Genomic DNA, 20,889 nt, shown 5'->3' with positions numbered 1-20,889 from the left:
GTAGAGACGGGGTTCCACCATGTTGACCAGGATGGTCTCGATCTCTTGACCTCGTGATCCACCCGCCTCAGCCTCCCAAAGTGCTGGGATTACAGGCTTGAGCCACCGCGCCCGGCTTTTTTTTTTTTTTTTTAGACAGAGTCTTGCTCTGTGGCCCAGACTAAAGTGTAGTGGCATGATCTTGGCTCACTACCTTGGCTCACCTCTGCCTTCAGGGTTCAAGCAATTCTCCTGCCTCAGTCTCCCAAATAGCTGAAATTATAGGCACACGCAACCATGTCCAGCTAATTTTTGTAGTTTTAGTAGAGATGGGGTTTCACCGTGTTGGCCAGGCTGGTCTCAAACTCCTGACCTCAGGTAATCCAACCATCTCAGCCTCCAAAAATCCCAGCATATCTCCCAAATATGCTGGGATTATCGGTATGAACCACCATGCCCAGCTGGAGATGGGGTGTTGAGGGAAGATCCTTTGAGCCTGGGAGCCCAGGAGGCTGAGGTGCAGTGAGCTGAGATTGTACCACTATGCTCCAGCCTGGGTGAGAGTGAAACCTTGTCTCAAAAAAAGAAAAGAAAAAAATCATAAGAGGAAGCATATTTACTACTCGTCATAAAGGTCTTTATCTTCATCACCTTCACGTTGAGTAGGCTGAGGAAGAGGAGGAAGAGGAATGGTTGGTCTTGCTATCTCAGGGGCAGCAGAGGCAAAAGAGGTAGAAGGGGAGGCAGGAGAGGCAGGAAATACATTGTAACTTCTACTTCTCTAAAAATGTTTCTAAATAGCAGCAGTCCCAACCTTTTTGGCACCAGGGACTGGTTTTATGGAAGACTTTTTTTCCCATAGAGGCGGTTGAGGCGGTGGTTTCAGGATGATTCAAGCACTTTATATGTATTGTGTGCTTTATTTCTATTATTATTATATTGTAATATATAATGAAATAATTATACAACTCAACATAATGTGGAATCAGTGGGAGCCCTGAGCTTTTCTTGCAACTAGATGGTCCCTTCTGGGGTGACAGAAGACAGTGACAGATTCAGGCATTAGATTCTCATAAGGAGCTGGCAACCTAAATCCCTCACATGCACAGTTCACAATGGGGTTCACTCTCCTATGAGCTGAAAAGAGGTGGTGCTTATGCAGTAATGCAAGCGATGGGGATGCAGATGAAGCTTGTGGGGATGCAGATGAAGCTTATGTTCACTTGGTCACCCATCACTCACCTCCTGCTGTATGGCCTGGTTCCGATGGCCTGGGGGTTGGGGACCCCTGCTATACAGTATTAATCCTCCTTCTGCTATTTGCTTTAGTTTCAGTGCCTGCATCACAGAAGGGTCCATGTCATAAAATAATGTCAAAAGTGGTCTTGAATAATCAGAATCCTCCTTCTAGATTGTCTCAGTTCATTTACTTTCTGCCACTGCTGCTTCTACATCTTTATCTGGCACAGGTTCAGAAGCACTCATCTCTATTGAGTCATCTTCTATTAACTCGTCTGGTGTGGTGTCTATTAAGCTCTTAAATTTCTCTGAGATCCCTATCAAACCCTTCATCCCCATCTTTTTTGCCATATTCACAATCTTTTTCATGATTTCCTAGCTTGGCTTTATCATAAATCCGGTGAAATTGTACATGACATCTGGACACAGTATTCTCCGGTAAGAATTTATTGTTTCAGGCTTGATGGCTTTCATGGCTTTTTCCATAACAATGATGGCATCTTCAATGGCATAATCCTTGCAGACTTTCATGATGTTCTATCAGGGTTCTCTTCTGTAGAGTTGACAGTCCTTTCAATAGAGTGCCATCTGTATGTGTAATGAGCCTTTAATGTCCTTATGATCCCTCGATCTAGAGGCTGAATTAGAAACAATGTGTTTGGAAACAAGTAGACCACTTTGACACCTTCAGTACTGAACTGATGGGGTTCAAGGCCAAGGGCATTGTCCAATAACAAGAGAATTTTAAAAGGCAATCCCAGGCCAGGTGTGGTGGCTCACACCTGTAATCCCAGTACTTCGGGAGGCCGAGGCGGGTGGATCACTTGAGGTCAGGGGTCCAGACCAGCCTAGCCAACATGGTGAAACCGTGTTTCTACTAAAAATATAAAAATCAGCCAAGAGTGGTGGCAGACACCTGTAATCCCAGCTACTCAGGAAGCTGAGACAGAAGAATCATTTGAACCCAGTAGCTGGAGGCTGTAGTGAGCTAAGATCACACCACTGCCCTCCAGCCTGAGCGACAGAGCAACATTCCATCTCAAAAAACAACGAAAAAAGGCAATCTCTTACTGTCAAGGTACATACTGACTTCAGGGACAAAGTATCAATGGAATCAATCCAGAAAAAGGGTTTTCATTGTCCAGGCTTTCTTGTTATACAAACAAAAGATTGGCAGCTGGTGTTTCTCTATTCCCTTCAGCTTGGGGGTTAGCAGATTTATAGACAAGGGCAGCCTTTATCATAAACCTGACTGCATTTGCACAAAACAGGAGAGTTGGTCTATCTCTTCTTGCCTTAAATCCTACTGCTCACTTCTCTTCCTTACTAATAAAGGTCTTTTGTGGTTTTCTGTTTTCTTCTACATTAAAGTTCAGGCAGATACCTTTTCTCCTCAATTCTTTTTTTTTTTTTTTTTTTTTTTTTTTTTGAGACAAGGTCTCACTCCCATTGTCCAGGCTGGAGTACAATAGCATGATCACAGCTTACTGTAGCCTCAACCTTCTGGGCTCAGGTGATCCTCCCACCTCAGCCTCCTGAGTAGCTGGGACTACAGGCATTTGCCACCATACCTGGCGAATTTTTTGTATTTTTTTTTTTTTTTTTTTTTTTTTGAGACGGAGTTTTGCTCTTACCCAGGCTGGAGTGCAATGGCGTGATCTCGGCTCACCACAACCTCCGCCTCCTGGGTTCAGGCAATTCTCCTGCCTCAGCCTCCCGAGTAGCTGGGATTACAGGCACGCGCCACCATGCCCAGCTAATTTTTTGTATTTTTAGTAGAGACGGGGTTTCACCAAGCTGACCAGGATGGTCTCGATCTCTTGACCTCGTGATCCACCTGCCTCGGCCTCCCAAAGTGCTTGGATTACAGGCTTGAGCCACTGCGCCCGGCCTGTATTTTCTTTTAGTAAAGATGGGGTTTCACCATATTGCCTAGACTAGTCTTGAACTGAACTAGAGCAACTGACCCACCTCAGTCTCCCACAGTGCTGGGATTATAGGTGTGAGCCACCGCACCCGGCCTCAATTATTTTCTTATTGGCATCTCAGAATTCATCTTTCGTCTCTTGGTAGGTAAAAGCTGTTTTTCCTGTTATCTTGTCCTTTTTTTTTTCCTTTTTTCTTTTTTTTTGAGGCAGAATCTCACTCCTGTCACCCAGGCTGGAGTGCAGTGGTACCAGCATGGCTCACTGCAGCCTCAACCTCTCGGGCTCAGGTGATTCTCTCACTTCACCCTCTCAAGTAGCTGGGACTATAGGTGCATGCCACCAAGCCTGGCTAATTTTTAGTAGAAATAGGGTTTTGCCATGTTTTACAGGCTACTCTCAAACTTCTGGGCTTAAGCAGTCCTCCCATCTTGGCCTCCCAAAGTGCTAGGATTACAGGCATGAGTCACTGCACCCAGGCTCTCTTCACATTTTTTTTTTTTTTTTTTTTTTTGAGACGGAGTTTCGCTCTTGTTACCCAGGCTGGAGTGCAATGGCGTAATCTCGGCTCACCGCAACCTCCGCCTCCTGGGTTCAGGCAATTCTCCTGCCTCAGCCTCCCGAGTAGCTTGGATTACAGGCATGTGCCACCATGCCCAGCTACTTTTTTGTATTTTTAGTAGAGACGGGGTTTCACCATGTTGACCAGGATGGTCTCGATCTCTTGACCTTGTGATCCACCCGCCTCGGCCTCCCAAAGTGCTGGGATTACAGGCTTGAGCCACCGTGCCCGGCCCTCTCTTGACATTTTTAAAGCCAAACCTCTTTCTAAAACTATCAAACTATCCTTTGATGGCATTAAATTCTCTAGCGCTAGATCCTCACCTTCCTTTTTACTTTAAGTTGTCATATACTGACTTCACTTTGTCTCAAATCATATGAGAGTCTACATGTGTTCTGTTCTTACAGCAATCCTGCACCCACATAAAAGCTGCATTTTGAATATAAGATAAAAAGGTATTTTACGGCCAGGCATGGTGGCTCACGCCTGTAATCCCAACACTTTGGGAGGCCAAGGTGGGCAGATCACCTGAGGTCAGGAGTTCATGACCAGCCTGACCAACATGGCAAAATCCCATCTCTACTAAAAGTACAAAATTAGCCAGGCATGGTGGTACACACCTGCAATCCCAGCTACACTGGAGTCTGAGGCAGGAGAATTGCTTGAACCAAGGAGGCAGAGGCTGCAGTGGGCCAAGATTGTGCCATTGCACTCCAACCTGGGCAAAAAGGAGTGAAACTCCACCTCAAAAAAAAAAAAAGTATTTTGCAAAAAGTGCAAGTTTTTCACATCTACTGGTATAGCTTCATGAATTTCTTTTTCTTTCTTTCTTTTTTTTTTTTTGCAATAGTCCTTACACTGGATTCATTTATCTTGAAATAGTGGGCAACCATAGCTACAGACCTCAATCTATGGAACATATCAAGCAATTCAGCTTTTATTGAAATGTTATGACTTTTCTCTGCTTCCTGGGAGTGCTCCCAGCGTGAGTAGTGGCACTCACATGGATCCTATGCTGTAATTCTAGGTTTAGGGCATTGCGCAAGACAATGAAGAATCCAAGAGAACTGTGAGAGATCACCTTTTTTTATGGCAATAAGCAATTTACTAGAGAGACAAACTGCTCATGCAATGATAATTAGTGAAACAGCATTTTAAGTGGATACTTGAAACAACTGAACTCACTGCAATAGCAACAGGAGGCAGTTATAAAATTATAGTAGTACAGTATGTACTAATTTCATGCAGTTATGATTTAATAATGCATCACAATTTCTCTTTTTCTTTTCTTTTTTTTTTTGAGACAGGGTCTCCCTCTGTCACCCAGGCTGGAGTGCAGTGGCATGATCATGGGTCACTGCAAGCTTAACCTCCTGGGCTCAAGTGATTCTCTCACCTCAATCTCCCAAGTAACAAGGACTACAGGTGTGCACTGCCCTACCCAGCTAATTTTTTAAACAATTTTTGGAGAGACAGGGTGTGGCTATGTTGCCCAGGCTGGAGTGCTGTGGCATGATCATAGCTTACTGTAACCTCAAACTCCTGGGCTCAAGTGATCCTCCTGCCTCAACTTCCTGAGTAGTTATGACTGTAAGCATGTGCCTCAAGTGATCCTCCCATCTCAGCCTCCCAAAGTGCTCTGATTACAGGTGGGAACAACCTCATCCAGCCAATTTTAACTTCTTATAATACACTTATCTACAGTTCATTGTAGTAAGTGATAAAATAGACCAGTAGCTATATTTTATGCATTCATGACATACTTAACTTTTTCTTAATTTTTTCAATATTCTAGGCTATGTGGTTTACCTGTGCACTTTTCAAATTGTTGCAAATCTCCAACTAATATTCCAATATACTTACTGAAAAAACCTGTGTGGATCCAGGAAGCTCAATCTCATGCTGTTCAAGGGTCAACTGTCTATTTCTTTTTTCTTTTTTTTTTTTGAGATAGAGTCTCACTCTGTCACCCATGATGAAGTGCAATGGCAGTCTCAGCTCACTGCAACCTCCACCTCCCAGGTTCAAGCAATTCTCCTGACTCAGTCTCCTGAGTAGCCAGAACTATAGGTGTGTGCCACCACACCCAGCTAATTTTTGTTTTAGTAGAGACAGGGTTTCACTATGTTGGCCAGGCTGGTCTCAATCTCATGACCTCATGATCCGCTCACCTCAGCCTCCCAAAGTGCTGAGATTACAGGCGTTAGCCACCGTGCCTGGCCTTAACTGTCTATTTCTTTTATTTTAGATATTATGTAGTTGGATCTTGATTTTTTTTTTTTTTTAGACAGGGTCTCACACTGCTGCCCACGCTGCTGTCTTTTAGTTGGAGTGTTAAATTGGACTGTTTATGTTTAAAGTAGATTTTGGTTTTGTTTTTGCTTTTTTTTTTTTTTTGAGACAGAGTTTCACTCTTGTTACCCAGGCTGGAGTGCAATGGTGCAATCTTGGCTCACCGCAACCTCTGCCTCCCGGATTCAAGCAATTCTCCTGCCTCAGCTTCCCAAATAGCTGAGATTACAGGCATGCGCCACCATGCCCAGCTAATTTTGTATATTTTAGTATGACAAAAATGGGGTTTCTCCATGTTGGTCAGGCTGGTCTCAAATTCCTGACCTCAGGTGAATCACCCGCCTCAGCCTCCCAAAGTGCTGAGATTATAGGCACGAGCCACTCTGCCCAGCTAAAGTAGTTCATATGGTTGGGCATAAGTCTACATTAGTTTGCTGGAGTTGTACAATGGTCTGAATGTGTCCCCCAAAATTCATGTGTTGGAAGCTCAGGCCCCAGTGCCATAATGTTAGAAGGTGGGGTCTTTTTTTTTTTTTTTTTTTTTTTTTTGAGTTGGAGTCTTGCTGTGTCACTCAGGCTGGAGTGCAGCAGGGTGATCTCAGCTCACTACAACATTTACCTCTCGGGTTCAAGCGATTCTCCTGCCTCAGGGTCCTGAGTAGCTGGGATTATAGGTGCCTGCTACCATACTTGGCTAATTTTTGTATTTTTTAGTAGGGATGGGTTTTCTCCATGTTGGTCAGGCTGATCTTGAATTCCTAACCTCAAGTGATCTGCCCACCTCAGCCTCTCCAGGTGATAGGCCAGGTGCAGTGGCTGACATCTGTAATCCCAGCACTTTGGCAGGCTGAAGCAGGTGGATTACCTGAGGTATTCAGGAGTTCGAGTTGCCAACATGGCAAAATCCTGACTTCTAAAAATAGAAAAATTAGCCAGGTGTGGTGGTACATGCCTACAGTTCGAGCTACTTGGGAGGTTGAGGTAGGAGAATCGCTTGAACCTGGCCTACAGAGGTTTTAAATTAAAATGAAGTCTTAGGGTGGACCCTAATCCACTATGACTGATGTCCTCATTAGAGAAAATTCAGACATAGACAAATACAGAGGAAAGATGATGTGGAGACAGCCATGTATAAGCTGAGGGGAGAGACCTAGAACAGATCCTTTTCTCATGGCTCCCAGAAGGAATCAACCCTGTCAAGACCTTGATCTAGACTACTGGCCTCCAGAACTGTGAGACAATAAATTTCTGTTGTTTAAGCCACCCAGTCTGTGGTTCTATGTTATGACAACCTGTCTTAGTCTGTTATGTGATGCTATAACAGAGTATCTGAGACTGGATGATTTATAAATAACAGAAATTTATTCTCTCACAGTTCCAAAAGTGTCAAGTCTTCTGATTGCATCCTTGCATGGCAGAAGGCAGAAGAACAAGAGAAAATGAACTCTGTGTCTTCAGGTGGCAGAAAAGCAGAAGGTCAAGAGGGAGTGAACCCACTCCCACAAGCCCTCTTTATAGTGGTTTTTCTTTTTTTTTTTTTTGAGACGGAGTTTCGCTCTTGTTACCCAGGCTGGAGTGCAATGGTGCGATCTCAGCTCACCGCAACCTCCGCCTCCTGGGTTCAAGCAATTCTCCTGCCTCAGCCTCCTGAGTAGCTGGCATTACAGGCACGCGCCAACATGCCCAGCTAATTTTTTTGTATTTTTAGTAGAGACGGGGTTTCACCATGTTGACCAGGATGGTCTCGATCTCTCGACCTCGTGATCCACCCGCCTCGGCCTCCCAAAGTGCTGAGATTACAGGCTTGAGCCACCGCGCCCGGCTCTATAGTGGTTTTTTTTTTTTTTTTGAGACGGAGTTTCGCTCTTGTTACCCAGGCTGGAGTGCAATGGCGCGATCTCGGCTCACCGCAACCTCCACCTCCTGGGCTCAGGCAATTCTCCTGTCTCAGCCTCCTGAGTAGCTGGGATTACAGGCACGCGCCACCATGCCCAGCTAGTTTTTTGTATTTTTAGTGGAGATGGGGTTTCACCATGTTGACCAGGATGGTCTCGATCTCTTGACTTCGTGATCCACCCGCCTCGGCCTCCCAAAGTGCTGGGATTACAGGCTTGAGCCACCGCGCCCGGCCTCTATAGTGGTTTTTAATCCATTCATGAAGGTGGAGCCTTCATGATCTAAACACATCTTTTTTTTTTTTTTTTATCACCCCCTACCCCCACTCCCCCAATCTAAACACATCTTAAAAGACCTCACCTTCTAGGCCAGGCACTCCAGCCTGGGTGATAGAGCAAGCCTTCATCTCAAAAAAAAAGAAAAAACCACCTTCTGTAAAACTCTACCTGTAGGCCGGGCATGGTGGCTCGGCCTATAATCCCGCACTTTGGGAGGCTGAGGAAGGTGGATGACGAGGTCAAGAGTTCGATATCGCTGGGCGCGGTGGCTCAAGCCTGTAATCCCAGCACTTTGGGAGGCCGAGGTGGGTGGATCACAAGGTCGAGAGATCGAGACCAACCTGGTCAACATGGTGAAACCCCATCTCTACTAAAAATACAAAAAACTAGCTGGGCATGGTGGCGCATGCCTGTAATCCCAGCTACTCGGGAGGCTGAGGCAGGAGAATTGCCTGAACCCGGGAGGCGGAGGTTGCGGTGAGCCGAGATTGCGCCATTGCACTCCATCCTGGGTAACAAGAGCGAAACTCCGTCTCAAAAAAAGAAAAAAGAGTTCGATATCAGCCTGGCCAACATAGTGAAACCCCATCTCTACTAAAAATACAAAGATTAGCCGGGTGTGGTGGCGCATGCCTGTGATCCCAGCTACTTGGGAGGCTGGGGCAGAAGAATCGCTTGTACTGGGGAGGCGGAGGTTTCAGTGAGCCAAGACCATGCCATTGCACTTCAGCCTGGGTGACAGAGTGAGACTCTGTCACCAAAAAAAAAAAAAAAAAAAAAAATTCTATCTGTAAATATTATGTATTATTAGGAGGATTGCTTGGCTGCGCCTGTGAATAGTCACTGCACTCCAGCCTGGGCAACATAGCAAGACCCTGTCTCTAAAATTAAATAAACAAATAAATTTAAATTAAAAACACAATGAAATAAATAATTTAGGCAAGGATTCTTGATGCTAAAACCAATGGCTGATAGACTGTTTGGGAAGAGGATATTCACATAGTCTCAATTTACCACCCAACAAATTATTTTCACATGTGGAAAAGAGTTCCTTTACAATAGCGATATCTAGCAGATACCATCTTAACCGAGTAAATAAACTCAGTATTGGCTGGGCACAGTGGCTCACGCCTGTAATCCTAGCACTTTAGGAGGCCAAGGTGGGCGGATCACCTAAAGTCAGGAGTTTGAGACTAGCCTAGCCAACGTGGCGAAACCCTGTCTTACTAAAAATATAAAAATTAACTGGGTGTGGTGGTGCATGCCTGTAATCCCAGCAACTAGGGAGGCTGAAGCAGGAGAATCACTTGAGCCCGGGAGGTGGAGGCTGCAATGAGCTGAAATCATGCCACTGCACTCTAGCCTGGGTGACAGAGTGAAACTCTGTCTCAAAAAAATAAGTAAATACATAAATAAAAAATAAAACAAAGTATCATCAATAATGGGATAAAGCAACATTATATGACTAAAGTAATGGAACAAATAGAAAGAACATGTTATGCAATATACTTAGTATTCTTGTACTATTATGTAGTATTAGGTAGCATTCTTGCATAAAAGCTTACCCTGAATTTAATCATAAGGAAACATTTGAAGAGACCCACTGAAGGAATCAGCCAGGTGTGGTGGTATATCCACACAAACTGAAGGATATACACAGGACAGCTAGCTTGGACTTTTCAAAAATGTCAATGTGATGAAAAACAAAATGACAGGAAGACTATTCTAAATTAAAGAAGAATCTAGAGACATGGCAACCAAATACAATCAGTGATCCCTCATCTAATCCTGAATCAGATATTTTTTAAAGCTGTAATGGAAAACATACGGATATTTAGAGAAATGTAATTATGATCTGCAGTCCAGCTAATAATATCGCATTTTTATTTCTTGGTCACTTTGTAAAACAGTGTGGCAGTTCCTCAGAAAGTTAACAGAATTGCCATATTATCTAGCAATTCCACTCTTAGTATGTACCCAAAAGAACTGAAAGCTGTGACTCCAATACTAGTAAACCAATGTTCATGGCAGCATACTCACAACATCCAAAGGCTAAAACACTCCAAATGTCTATCAGCAGATGAACGGATAAACAAAAGTGGTCTATCCATACAAGAGAGTATTACTCAGCCTTAAAAAAGGACTGAAATTCTGAACATGTGCTACATCATGGCTGAACCCTAAAAATATTACGTTAAGTGAAAGAAGCCACACATCAAAGGACAAATAACGTAGGTCTCAACTTATATGAGGTAATTAGAAGAGGCAAATTCACAGACAGAAAGCAGAACCAAGGTTACACAGGGGGAATGGAGAGCTATCATTCAATGGGTACACAGTTTCTGTTTGTAATGATGAAAAAGTTCTGGAGACGCATGGTGGTCGATGGTTTCACGACATTGTGAATGTAAGTAATGCCACAATGATATACTTTAAAACAGACGTCCCCAAACTTTTTACACAGGGGGCCAGTTCACTGTCCCTCAGACCATTGGAGGGCCGCCACATACTGTGCTCCTCTCACTGACCACCAATGAAAGAAGTGCCCCTTCCTGAAGTGCGGCGGGGGGCCGGATAAATGGCCTCAGGGGGCCGCATGCAGCCCGCGGGCCCGTAGTTTGGGGACGCCTGCTTTAAAATGATAAAATAGTAAATGTTATGTATAGTTTACCACATTTTTATTTTTTGTTGTTTTTTAGAGATGATGTCTCCCTGTCACCCAGGCTGGAGTGCAGAGGTACAATCATGGCTCACCGCAGCCTCTCAAACTCCTGGGCTCAAGCCATCCTCTTGCCTCAGCCTCCTAGTAATTAGCACTATAGGCACACACTACTATGCCCAGTTAATTTTTCATTTTTGGGTTTTTTCTTTTTTTTTTTTTTTTGAGACGGAGTTTCGCTCTTGTTACCCAGGCTGGAGTGCAATGGCGCGATCTCGGCTCACCGCAACCTCCACCTCCTGGGTTCAGGCAATTCTCCTGCCTCAGCCTCCCGAGTAGCTGGGATTATAGGCACGTGCCACCATGCCCAGCTAACTTTTTGTATTTTTAGTAGAGACAGGGTTTCACCATGTTGACCAGGTTGGTCTCGATCTCTCGACCTTGTGATCCACCCGCCTCGGCCTCCCAAAGTGCTGGGATTACAGGCTTGAGCCACCGCGCTGGGCCAATTTTTGGGTTTTTTAAGATAGTGTCTTGTTCTGTTGCTGAGGCTAGAGTGCAGTCACAAGAACATTGCTCACTGTAGCCTCAACCTCCTGGGCTCAAGTGCTCTTCCTGCCTCAGACTCTCAAAAGTGCTGGGATTCCAGACATGAGCTACCATGCGTGGCCTAAAAATCATATTACCTTTTTTTTTTTTTTTTTGAGACAGAGTCTTGCTTTGTTGCCAGGCTGGAGTGCAGTGGCACGATGTCAGCTCACTGTAACCTCTGCCTCCCAGGTTCAAGACATTCTCCTGCCTCAGCCTCTCAAATAGCTGGGATTACAGCTGCCCACCACTACGCCTAGCTGATTTTTTGTGTTTTTAGTAGAGACAGGGTTCCACCATGTTGGCCAGGCTGGTCTCAAATTCCTGTTCTCATGACTCGCCTGCCTTGGCCTCCCAAAGTGCTGGGATTACAGGCATGAGCCTCCGCATCTGGCCAACCCAGGCTAATTTTTAAATATTTTTGTAGAGATGGGAATCTCACTATGCTGCCCAGGCTAGTTTTGAACTCCTGGCCTCAAGCAATCCTCCCACCTCAGCCTCCCAAAGTGTTGGGATTACAGGCATGAGCCACCACACTCAGTCCCAGACCTTTTTTTTTTTTAAAGAAAATACTGGCTGGGTGCAATCTTTTCTTTAAAAAATAAAATAAAGAAAGAAAAGCTGGCCAGGCACGGTGGCTCAAGCCTGTAATCCCAGCACTTTGGGAGGCCGAGGCGGGTGGATCACGAGGTCGAGAGATCGAGACCATCCTGGTCAACATGGTGAAACCCCGTCTCTACTAAAAATACAAAAAAAAAAAAAAAAAATTAGCTGGGCATGGTGGCACGTGCCTGTAATCCCAGCTACTCAGGAGGCTGAGGCAGGAGAATTGCCTGAACCCAGCAGGCGGAGGTTGCGGTGAGCCGAGATCGCGCCATTGCACTCCAGCCTGGGTAACAAGAGCAAAAAACTCCGTCTCAAAAAAAAAAAAAAAAAAATATATATATATATATATTTTTTTTTTTAAATGAAGAGATGAATGGTGGAGGAGACCCTCCCGGACAGAAAAGAGAAGCATGGGGAAAGGTGAAGAGCTGGAAAAAGTGTTTCCAAGAAACAGTCGGTAGTCTAGTTTGATAAGAGTGAAAGATACATACTAGGATGTTCTGGGAGATAAAGCCAGAAAGGTAGGCTGGCATCAGATTGATAAAGGCCTTTAGCAAAAGAATCGAGTCTGGGCCAGGCACAGTGGCTTATGCCTGTAATCCTAGCACTTTGGGAGGCCGAGGCAAGCAGATGACAAGATCAGGAGTTCAAGACCAGCTTGGCCAACATGGTGAAACCCTGTCTCTACTAAAAATACAAAAATTAGCCAGGCACGGTGGCACGTGCCTATAATCCCAGCTACGTGGGAGGCTGAGGCAGAAGAATCTCTTGAACCCAGGAGGTAGAAGTTGCAGTGAGCCGAGATCATGCCACTGCACTCCAGCTGGGGTGACAGAGTGAGACTCTGTCTCAAAAAAAAAGAAAAAGAAAAAAAAAAAAGAAAATAGAGAGTCTGTATTGTATGTGGCAGGCAATGGAGAGCATCACCAAAGGCATTTAGCTTAGGAATAACACATGCAAAGTGATTAATACTTTTATGTAGTGAAGATGCTCTGGACAGACTGAAGGGCATAGCCAGCTGGAAGGCTGCCACAGTAGCTGAGGCATGGAAACAGGGACTTGGGCTGGGTGAAGAAAGTGGGGGCAAAAGGCAACTGTTTCGTGAAGAACCATTGGAATCTGGTAATTGATTAAATATGGAAAGTCAGAGTTACCCTGAGGTTTACACCTGGGTATAGGAGACTAGCAGTAACGGAAAAATCAGCAGGAGGTGCTGGTTTGAAGCTCAAGACTCAGGGGTGAGCCGTAAGAAAAAAGAATGAGTTTAGTTTCATCCCAGGCTTCCTGTAAAACGGATCCTTCACAGTCCCTTGTACTCAAACAAGCATCCAGCCAGAAACAGAATTCTCCTTCCAAGGACAGTTCCTCCATCAGACCAGCCTCATCTGGCCCCACAACCCAGTCCCAGGGACCATTAGGTCCTTACAGCTAGCCTGGGCTTCTGGAACCTTCAGTTCTTCTCTGACAGCATCCCTTCAACCTAGTTCCTATCTGGCCTCCATATAGTTCCAAGTCTTTCCTTAACCTCCTCTCTTATCTGAGTCTTTTTTCCTCTTTAAGAGGAGAAGAATTGGCTGGGCACAGTGTCTCAAGGCTGTAATCCCAGCACTTTGGGAGGCCGAGGAGGGCAGATCATGAGGTCAAGAGATCAGACCATCCTGGCCAACATAGTGAAACCCCATCTCGACTAAAATACAAAAAAAATTAGCTGGGTGTGGTGGCGTGCTCCTATAGTCCCAGCTATTCGGGAGGCTGAGGCAGGAGAATGGCTTGAACCCGGGAGGCGGAGGTTGCAGTGAGCAAAGATTGCACCACTGCACTCCAGCCTGGCACCTGGCAACAGAGCAAGACTCTGTGTCAAAAAAAAAAAAAAAAAAAAAAAAAAAATTGCATAAAGAGGAGAAGAATCAGAGGTATCTGCCCAGAAGCACAAGTCCTGCAACATGCAGGCCAAGATGGGCACCCGCAGGAAGCTCAAGTGCAGACAGGCAAGGCAAGCATATGTGCCCTTGTGGTCAACAGCTGCTGCTTGCACTACCTAGAGGGAGGAGAGGCGGGAAAGAGGGAAGACAGGAATGAACAGAGCCAAGGTGGAGGGTGAACCTGGCGCAGGATGGTAGGTGGGCAAGTGGGGACCACCTGTGGATCTTGTTGTATACAGGCCTTGCTCTACACAGCCCCACCCACCATAGTAGGGGCAGGGAGGATCTCTGCTTATCAGCTCAGCATCCCATTGACCCCAAAATTATTCCATTGGTTGCCTCCAAAGCACATACTCTAGCCCCATGGCACTTGGCTTCTCTCCCAATTTCTCATTTCTATGTTGAAAATAAGAGCTGCGGTTTGGCAGGAGTGAGGACATTCTGAGAAGGCAGAGTTCAGCCTTGCATAGGAACACTCAGATGGCAGACAGAGCTGGAGAAGGCACCTAGCTGAGCCACCGGAGAGGGTAGAAGGACCATGAAAGGATGGGAGTTAGTCCACCAAACCAAGAGAGGAGCTGCAGAGCAGTGTGCGCTGCCTAGGTTTGCTGTTCTGGTCAAACCAGATCAGCCCCAAGCCTTCTCAGGCCATGTGAAGATCAATTATGTACGACGCATATAACCAGCTCCCTCTCCCCAGGGGCATACTCCTTTACCCAAACCTGTCTCCCACCTTCACCTCCACGGCTCTGGCTTGAGTTATGCCAGCAGGTGGGGTCCTGCTTTAGCCTTTAGCCTGGACTTTCACCTTCCCTGCCACACTCACCTTCTACCTTTACCTCTATAGCTCACTAAGCTGCTCTGTTGGGGGTGCCAATGAGATGGGGTCGCATAGGGTATAGCATTACTACCCAGGCCAATCCCATCAGGCAAACTTTTGCTAACTTCCTTCCCCACCCAGTGGGGGAACACTTTTCCTATTCCTGATTCTCTAACCTGGAAACAGAATTCCCCAAAGACTCACAGCTATCCAGGGTGCCTACCTGGGAGAGAGTGCACCTGGAAGAGTCAAGGGGAAGAGCACGAGCTCTCTGATGGGATCCACTGCTCTGAGAACAAGTCAGCATCACTGAGGGCATGAAACTGAGAAACTTGGATCAAATGTGTCCAATGACGGGGAGAAGCTGTGCTGGGATAGAACACTGAGGAAAATGGGCAGGAAATTCTAGCTGAAATGGGAAAAAAGGAGTCTTGGTCTAGTTTCAGGTTTTCCTAGGACAGTGCTCTCACTAGGAGACAGATGACATCCTGTCAGTGATAATGGAGGCAGTGGAAAGATCACTGGTCTCAGTGGCATCATTCAGTTCTTTGACCTACAACCTAAGAAATCAGATCCCTCATGTGGAAAAGCCAAAGTCACAACACAAGACCTTACAGCTGTTGAGATTAAATGAGATCGCATGTAAGTGCCAGCACTTAGTGAATTGTATAGGACCATAATGCCCTTGAAGCAGGCAGACAGAAGCCTCTGTGGTGGGCACTGGGCTGTCATAACCTTTTCTCAAGTACCAGGCCTGGAGTTCCTCGGGCTTCACATGGCATTTAGCTGTAAGGAAATCCTGATGCACCCTGCAGGCTCTTACCTGTGGCCTGTGGAGTAGGAGTGAACTGGGAAAGAAGGATGAAAAGGAAGAACCATTCTCTGAGGTGGGAGCACAGGCTGCCAGAAGGATGGTGTAAAGGCTCACCTTGCGTTGAGTCTCTAGGAAAAGGAGCATTGTGGCCCCCAGATGTCCTCCAGCCTCCCAAATCTAGGGACAAAAAAGACAGTCAGTTGTGCTCTATCTCCTCTCTGGTTGCACCTGCTTAATCTCTCCCCAGCTTCCTTGTTCTGAGGATGACTGCACCTTCTGAGCAACAGAAGATTCCAGCAGGGAATCAAGACCTTTGATGACTGAAACAGGACTTGTCCTCAGGCCATTCTCCTTTCGTCCCAGGTCCTGAGTTAGTTCTCCCCTCTAATGATCCAAGGCCATTAGACACCCGTCTCTAAGGGGTGTCCTTCAAGGCTAGCTCCTAGCGCAGGTTCAGCCCTGGACAGAACTGGAGAAGGGCAGGGCCCTGGAAGTCAGCCTGAAGATGGTGCTGCTGAAGCCAGCTTCCTCCCTGTGCAGCAGCTGCAGACCTTGGCAATCTGTTGGCATGGTGTACATAGTTTCCCCTTCCCAGTTAGGTCACAGATGGGAGAGAAACCTCCCTAGGAAGGAGTGAGCCATAGAAAAAGAAAAGCCAAGAATGAACACAAGAGTCAAGGGACTATCCATCACTGCTATCACTGATCCTGAGGATTGCTACATTATCCTATGCTTCAGTTTCTTTCCCTCATGGTTCTTCACCTTAGCTCCAGGGAAAGAGGCTCACAAACCCCCTATCCATTTATGCACCTTGTTCCCTTGGCTCTCAATTAGCTGGTACTGTACTAAAGATGCCAACAATATGGCCCTTGCCCATAACGATTTGCCCATTCGCCTCCTTCCCCTAGAAGAATGGCTCTGAGACATATGTAAGTCTAATAAAACAACTTCAGGCCGGGCGCGGTGGCTCAAGCCTGTAATCCCAGCACTTTGGGAGGCCGAGGCGGGTGGATCACGAGGTCAAGAGATCGAGACCATCCTGGTCAACATGGTGAAACCCCGTCTCTACTAAAAATACAAAAAAATTAGCTGGGCATGGTGGCTCGTGCCTGTAATCCCAGCTACTCAGGAGGCTGAGACAGGAGAATTGCCTGAACCCAGGGAGCGGAGGTTGAGGTGAGCCGAGATCGCGCCATTGCACTCCAGCCTGGGTAACAAGAGCGAAACTCCGTCTCAAAAAAAAAAAAAAAAAAAAAAAAAAAAAAGAAGCTGAGGCTGACTTTGTCCACAGTCAGACACCCAAGTTTCTCCGACTCTAGATCCTAAGCTGAGAGTCTTGCTCAGATCCTCTCAGGTCCTCTTCTTCCTTCTCGCCCTTGGGGTGCAAGACGGAGCAATGAGGCCAGTAGCGCGTGACATACTGCACGCTCAGAAGAGGCTGCTGTTGCAGACTCCTTCCACGGAGGACGGAACCGGCGGGTCACACACAGCCAGGGCCTGCTCTGCAACGGAATCGCCATGGGCACCAGAATTCCACTCCAAGCCCCGTTCTGCAGAGCCGGGAACTGACGCCCCCAGCGCCTGGGGGCCTCCCGGGTTCCGAATCCATCAGCGGCCGAGCCAGAGCCAGCCTCGGGCGCACTCCCGGCCCCGCGGGATTCCACCTCCGCGTTCACCTGCGACGCGGACCCTCCCCGCGGGCTGCCAGCGCCCGGGAGTGCCTGTCCGCCACGCTCAGGCCCTGGGCTCGAAGTGAGCAGACGCTGGCGCAGGCGAGCGGGGCTTCGCGGGCCACAGCCGGACCCCGGCCTCGCGGACCCGGGTCGCCCCGCCAGTGCCTCTCCTCAGAACGCCGAGGCCTCAGGAGCGGGTGGACGCCGGGACGCCGCCGAGGATCTTGGAAGCGCCGGTCTCGGAGGCAAGGCCGGCTTGGTCTCCTTTCCTCAAGCCCCCTACGCCGCCCCCCGACCCCCGCTCCCCGACCTTCTGCAAACCGGGTCCCAGCCCCAGCGCACCTCGGGAAGAAACAACAAGTTCGCGCTTCGCGGAGTCCAGAGGTCGGGACTCTAAGGAGGGGCGAGGTTCCCATGGCAACGAGGGAACCCTCTTTGCGCCAGCTCAGAGGCGCTAGGCACGCTGGGAAATGTGGTTTCCGGGTTGTCCATGGAGGCTAACGGAACTGACACAAGGTGGCGCCCAAACGTCGCGGTCGATGTGGATAAGTCCGGGTGCCCCGCTCCAGGGCGCTGCGGGCGCAGGAGAGGCCGCGAAGGTCTGAAAGATCGTTTCTCTGAGGCAACTAAGTTACGGAGTGAGGAGACGAAGGCACAGTCTCTTCAGCGCGGTTGATTTTGCCGTTTGAAAAGTTGGTCTAACGAGGGGCTGCCGTGGCTGGCGCGGGGGCGGTCGCTTCTGAGGCCCCGCCCCAGACTGGGCAGAGCCGGACGGGGAGGAGGGAGGACGCTCGGATTGTGGGAGCTGGTTCCGGAGGGGCGCGCGCCACGGTCGTGCAGCGAGTGTTCCAGGTCCGGGCTGGGCGACCCGTCGCGCTGCTGAGGGGCTCCTTTGCCCAGTGGGAGTTGAAAGCGGGCTCCGGGAGCAGCAGCCATCCGGATCCTCGCACCCGCGAGCTCCGGGCACTTCTGGACCCAGGGCCTGCCTTGGGCGGAACTGTGCAGTCAGTTGACTGCCCGGGAGCCACCTTCCCCACTCCCGAGCTAGGCAAAGAATGAGAATCTAGAAACCTAGGATCTGGCCGGGCGCAGTGGCTCACGCCTGTCATCTCTGCACTTTGGGAGGCCGAGGCGGGTGGATCACCTAATGTCAGGAGTTCGAGACCAGCCTGTCCAATGTGATGAAACCCCTTCTCTACTAAAAATAGAGCCAGGTGCAGTGGTGGGCACCTCTAATCCCAGCTACTCAGGAGGCTGAGGCAGGAGAATCGCTTGAACCCCGGAGGCAGAGGTTGCAGTAAGCCAAGATCACGCCATTGCACTCCAGCCTAGGCGACAGAGAAAGACTCTGTCTCAAAAATAAAAGTAAAAATACACATACCAGTATATTTGATTACGTAAGTATGGGATACCTGGAGGGGCCTCGAAGGCAGCTGCAGTCATTGCCTGAGTAGACATGATGAAGGACTGGAAGACAGAGTGGGATGAAGGACTGGAAGACAGAGTGGGAGTGAGTTTACTTTTCGTTTTATATGCTTCTTCGTTATTTTTTGACCCTTTAGCAATTTCTGTGAGCTTTGTGTACACATAGGGTTCTTTTTTTTTTTTTTTTTTGGAGACAGAGTCACCCTCTGTCACCAAGGCTGGAATGCAGTGGTGCCATCTCCCATCTTGCAACCTCTGCCTCCCGGGTTCAAGCAATTCTCCTGCCTCAGCTTCTCAAATAGCTGGGATTACAGACACACACCACCACGTCCGGCTAATTTTTGTAATTTTTTTTTTTAGTAGAGATGGGGTTTTGTCATGTTGGCCAGACTGGTCTCAAACTCCTGATCTCAGGTGATTCAACCATCTTAGCCTCCCAAAGTGCTGGGAGTACAGGCATGAGCCACCACACCCAGCCCATAGGGTTCTTACTTTGTTCTGTAGAGATGGGGTTTCATCATGTTGCCCAGGCAGGTCTCGAACTCCTGGGCTCAAGCATTCCACCTGCCTCAGCCTCCCAAAGTGATGGGATTACAGGGTGAGCCACCATGCCTGGCACCCCCTTGTCTGCATTTTCGATGTAGTTTCCCCTCCAGTCTTCCTTTTCCTGCTTGCTGACTTCTTACTCCTTGGAATCCTCATGGATTCTAGTGAATCCCATGGCTCTGAGTTCCTGATCAGACCTGCCTTCTGAGAGGTGCAGGCTGCAGGAGGGCAGGGCTTGGCCTTGGCTTCCCCCGACACTCTCACCACCACCCACCCACCTGCAGCCCTAGGAATACGGAAAGGGCAGCCTGGGTAGGACTCCTGGTTGGCCAAAGGATAAGGGGCAGCTCCCAATGTTTGCTCAGCAGGATGGATCAGGAGTTGGAACTAGCTTCCCTGTACCCCACATCTTGTGACCCCTGGGCATACCACCCAGATAGGTGCCAACGATTCCTCTTCTGGAAGGGAGGTAGAGACTAAGTTCTAGCAATGTCTAGATAGCGTGTTTTTGTTTGTTTTTAGACGGAGTCTCGCTCTGTTGCCCAGGCTAGAATGTAGTGGTGTGATCTTGGTTCACCACAACCTCCACCATCTGAGTTCAAGCGATTCTCTGGCCTTAGCCTCCTGAGTAGTTTGGATTACAGGCTCCCACCACCACGCCTGGCTAATTTTTTTTTTTTTTTTTTTTTTTTTTAGAGATGGGGTTTCTCCATGTTGGTCAGGTTGGTTTCAAATTCCCAACCTCAGGTGATCTGCCCGCCTCAACCTCCCAAAATGCTGGGATTATAGCATGAGCCATTGCACCCCGCCTCATGTATTGTTGAAATGTATCAAAGTGTAGCCATGCGTGGTGGCCCTGTAGTCCCAGCTACTCAGGAGCCTGAGGTGGGATCTCTTGAGCCTGTGAGGCAGAGGGTACAGTGAGCCAAGATCACCCTACTGCACTCTAACCTGGGCGACAGAGTGAGACCCAGTCTCAAATAAAAATAAAACAAAATGCATCAAAGTGAAGAGGGGTACTTAGGGATTTCCAGGTGTAATCCCTTTGTTTTACAGAAAGAAACAGAGACTCTAGCTGGGGCTAGAATCCAAGTCCCCTGCCACTGGGCACTTCAGGGTTACAGCAGTGCTGGGAGTCCCACGAGGGTCTGGGTGAGAGATTCATTCTTAAAACTGGGCATGAAGTCTCAATCACTGAGAATGCTTGGTGCCAGCTCCCATCTCTGAGGACAGCTTTGAGGGAAGGAGTTGAATCCAGCCCCTTCCCCAAATCAGGGTAGTGTATCATAGGGCAGAGAGCATAATCTTAGGAAGAGGGATAGAAGTGAGAAAGATGGGCCAGGCACGGTGGCTCACATCTGTAATTCCAACACTTTGAGAGGCTGAGATGTGTGGACTGCTCGAGCCCAGGCGTTCAAGGCCAGCCTGGGCAACCTGGTAAAACCCCGCCTCTACAAAAAAAAAAAAAATATATATATATATATGTATATATATATATATATATATATATATATATATATATATATATACACAAATTAGCTGGGCATGGTGGTGTGTGCAGGTAGTCCCAGCTACTTGGGGGGCTGAGGCAGGAGGATCACTTGAGCCTGAGAGATTGAGGCTATAAAAAACCAAGATCATATCATTGCACTCCATTCTGGGTGA

General features: G+C 47.7%; 1 long non-coding RNA gene across 2 annotated transcripts in view; it reads right to left on the bottom strand.

The window, feature by feature from the left end:
* The window catches only part of LOC141584917 (uncharacterized), a 21,209-nt gene extending 3,206 nt beyond the window's left edge, over positions 1-18,003 (bottom strand). The window contains exons 1-3 of one of the 2 annotated variants that reach the window (XR_012518213.1): positions 17,596-18,003; positions 15,590-15,757; positions 1-1,856 (exon numbers count right to left, since the gene is read on the bottom strand). The exon at positions 1-1,856 is cut by the window's left edge and continues 3,206 nt beyond it. This is a non-coding gene — a long non-coding RNA (uncharacterized LOC141584917). The remainder of the gene's footprint in view (positions 1,857-15,589; positions 15,758-17,595) is intronic. The other variant, XR_012518214.1, reaches the window with a different exon arrangement.
* Between the last annotated feature and the right edge of the window lie 2,886 nt (positions 18,004-20,889).

This window comes from Saimiri boliviensis, chromosome 6 (genome assembly GCF_048565385.1).
Source record: "Saimiri boliviensis isolate mSaiBol1 chromosome 6, mSaiBol1.pri, whole genome shotgun sequence".
In the NCBI taxonomy this organism is placed as follows: Eukaryota; Metazoa; Chordata; class Mammalia; order Primates; family Cebidae; genus Saimiri; species Saimiri boliviensis.
The sequence above is the reverse complement of the archived record's forward strand: the minus strand, read 5'-3'. Positions and strand labels throughout refer to the sequence as shown.